We start from the raw sequence: 3,972 nt of genomic DNA, 5'->3' as shown, positions 1-3,972 counted from the left end.
TCACTGGATGGAGGAGGAAGGTGGAGGCAGCAGAGCCAGGGGAGTCTGAGAGCAGCGCAGTGCCACAGGTAAGGCTGGAGGTCTCAGGTGTCCCCTCTCTCTTCCCCTTTTTATCTTCTCTTGTCTCCAGTCTTTCACAAACATACCCACATACTTCAAAACATCTCCTTATAATCTGAACCCTTGTATTCAAAGGCAATATAATGATCTCTCTGATCATCCTAACACTCTACAGTTTCCATAGTGCAGTCATACACCCTGTTGCTTGTGGTTCTCAAACCCATAAGAAAGAATTATGGGTGCAAGAAGGCAGCTCAGAGAGGTTGAGTAACCCCTCAAGATTACACAGCTAGTGAGCCATGAAGAAGGTACAAAGTCCAGACACACTTTGGACACCAAGCTTGGAGCCCTTTTTTGTATTACTCCAACATTGTCTCCCCTCTCTTCTGAGCCCACAGGAGAGGGATTTGTGTATCCCATGCCATCTGACCACCCCAGTGTTCAGACTAACTGACTCTTTAAAACTCAGAGCATGTTTCCCAAAGTGTAGGATCAGAAGCACGAGGTGCTTGGTTAAAAGGACTTGGTTTTGAGATGAATTGATTATGTCTCAAGGAAGGGGACCTACTGACATTTTTTTTTCTTTTTTGAGATGGGGGTCTAGTATGTTGCCCAGGCTGGCTGGCTGTTAACTTGTGATCCTCCCACCTCAGCTTCCTGTGTAGCTGGGATGCAGGCAGGTGCCACTGCACCTGCCGTGAACATCCTTTTTAAAATCAACATTGCAGGTGGGGCTGTGGCTGTGGCTCAGTGGCAGAGCACTCTCCTAACATGTGTCAGGCACTGGGTTCGATCCTCAACACCACATAAAAAAAATAAACAAAATAAAGGTTAAAAAATCAACATTGCAGGTGATTGTGATGCCCATTAAAGCATGAGGGGTGCTTGCCTTATTTTGCAGTCTAGGAGGCAGAGCTATGGATACTCTGGGCATCCCCTGCCTTTCCCTCACCCTCCTGCTTCCTGCCATCCTCCTGTTGAGGGTGGTTCTGCAGGCCCAGAACTCCAGGCAACAGACCAGCTGGGTGGTGGACTGGGCAGGCAAAAGACGGAGCAGATTTTGGCTCTATCACTTCCTAGTTCAGTGACTTTGGGAAACTCATCAGCCTTCTAAGTCTCCATCCCTCATCTGTAAACTAGGACAACAGGACCAAATAGTGTTTCTATCAAGGTAAGATCTTAATATATGTGAACTCGTAACACCTTGTCCAGCCACGTGATTGGGAAAGGATAGTTGTTTGCTCTAAAAGCAGTTACATATGTTAAGCTAGAGTTGGGACCGAAAGTTCTGACTCAGAATCTCCTTCCCCCGACACTGGGTATCTAGGAATTCAACTCAGTAAACTGAAGTAATAAATCCGTTTATTTGTTAAATGCTGGGCCTGTCCCCATCCCATCTCCCAACCTGGAGCTCCAAATTACTTCAGTATCAGTGGTAACTCGCAGTCCCCACATCTGCATTTGCTTATTTTGTTACTTCAGATGAATGACATTCCAGATGGAATTTGCAGAGCAGGTGGCACACGTTCCTGACACTTTGGCTGCATTTTTATCTGTCTGGTCACTAATCAATTTAGGCTCTTGGGCTCTTGACTCTTCCCCATTTGTTCATCTCAAATGCATGCAATGCCTAGTGTTGTATCCAGCCCAATGCAGCCCTGATTCATGGGTCCTGACACTGCCCCGTTCCTGTGTGCGGGCCTGAGGAAATAGTCATGAGAATGATGCTGTTTCTGCTCTCGGTGTTATAGAAAACGACACTTAAGCATAACGTAGACTGGGCAATCCTAAAAGAACACAAAGACCAAGAGATTGTGCAGAAACTGGAGTGGTAACCCTGGGGCGGGAGGGATGCCTGAGCAGGAGCTGTGATGGGTCTTACCCCAGAGGCAACGCAAGAGCAGAGTGGAGAAAGTGCAGGAACAGCCGATGCTCAGGATGCAGACAAGGCATTTTATGCACTCTAGAAAAATGCAAGGCATTGCCAGCCTAGGCGGTGCCCGACCTCAGAGGCAGAGAATGCACTGTGGGTGAGGCATCCTGAGTCCTTGTCCATCTGCTTCTAACTTGGGGTCTCCTGGAGGAAATGGAGAGCTTGGCTTTGAAGGCAGAGATGTGACAGATTGGTTATTTGCAAAGCACATCAGGTGCAGCATGGATGATGAGCACCTTGTGTGTCTTGCTTTCATCTTCTCAGTGACACGCAGGGCAGGTATCATCAGCAACACACAAAGGCAAGCTGCATGTTTTCTAGTGTGTGTGTGTGTGTGTGTGTGTGTGTAAGAGTAATCTGGAGTTCTAACATAACAGTTATTGTGAACACCTTTCTATACAGACAAGTGAGAAAATTAACATCATCATTTATGATAATTCCAGAGTGTTCCGTTGACTTCATGGATTATGTAATACGAAAACAGTCCTATACAGATATAAGTAATAACATAGAATTCACTCATGGAAAGGGTACATTTCAAAGATCTTACTATATCATATAATTTTGCAACTATCATCCAGAATCTCATTTTTGAGAATTTTCATCATTCCCCAAAGAAACTCTCCTCCCACAGCAATCACTCCCCTCCCCTACCCCCAGCTGCTGGCAGCCATTAGTTTCTGACTCTATGAATTTGACTTTCATAATCTTTTTAACCAGATCAGTTATGTTAAATGTTTATGCTGTTTCTACATATTCACTATTATTCACAAGGCTCTAATAATCATTAAATACATACATGTCTTACATTTTATCTGGTTGTATTATGATAAAGCTCTGGAACTAGAATACACTTGATCAAAAACATATCTTTTTCTATTTGTTTTCAAAGTTGCAGAAGGACAATGCTGAATGTACATTTTTCTCCTTTCTTTCTTTGTGTGGAAAAATGCTTAATAATTGATGCTGGAGAAAATAATTTTCAAGGATAACTGTGTGTGTGTGTAAGTGGATTTTTAGCATATTTCTTGATCTTCAAGAAATAAAATTAAACTTTCTAAAAACTGGAGGGCTAAGAATAAGCAGTCTGACATTTGCTTTGGTGCCCAACACTCTCATTACTTTTTGCATAAAAGCAGGAAATTGATGGATCTCAAGTATCTTCCATAATTGTCAAGTGTAGCATATGACTACTCTACAGGCTTCTTTGAAAGGTGCCTGCCCAATAATTGTAATTTAGCTCCTAATAGTTTATTTTTTATATTTCCTTGCAGTATTATTTTATGGCAAAAGTTTTGCATCTATCTTTTTTTAATAATAAATTTTAATGTGTACTTGTTTACAACATGGTGCCATAGAATCCCTTTGGATAGTAACATGACTACTTTGGTGAAGCAAATTAATATATCTGTCATTTCAAATGAGTTCATTTTAAAACTCCATTGTATTTATGTTGACTTACCAATAAAGAAGGCTATGCAAATGAAGACATTTTGCTGATCAAACTGGCAAGGAGGAAAGAGCCTCACATTTCCCATTTCATTCATTTGAGAAGTACAAGTTAAAACTATTTTCCTGGAGGACTCTGATAATATGTATGAAAATGAAAAGTGAACCACCCTATGATTATGTATAGAAATATAAAACATATGCACAGAGGTATTCATTGATGTAGCCTCTGTAATAGGAAAAATAAGAAATGATCTAACTATATCATCAGAATACTGATTAAAAATATATGATAAAGGTGCTGGGGTAGTGGCTTAGTGACAGAGCGTTTGCCTAGCATGTTTGAAGCCCTGGGTTCAATCCTCAGCACCACATAAAACAATAAATAAGATAAAGGTATTGTGTCCAACTACAACTAAATATATATATATATCTTATATATTCTATATATATGTGCCTATATATATATATATCTCTTATATATTATATATATATGTGATATATATATATATATATATATATATATATAT

The sequence above is a fragment of the Marmota marmota genome, unplaced genomic scaffold (assembly GCF_001458135.2).
Source record: "Marmota marmota marmota unplaced genomic scaffold, marMar, whole genome shotgun sequence".
NCBI lineage: Eukaryota > Metazoa > Chordata > Mammalia > Rodentia > Sciuridae > Marmota > Marmota marmota.
Note: the sequence above shows the minus strand (reverse complement) of the source record.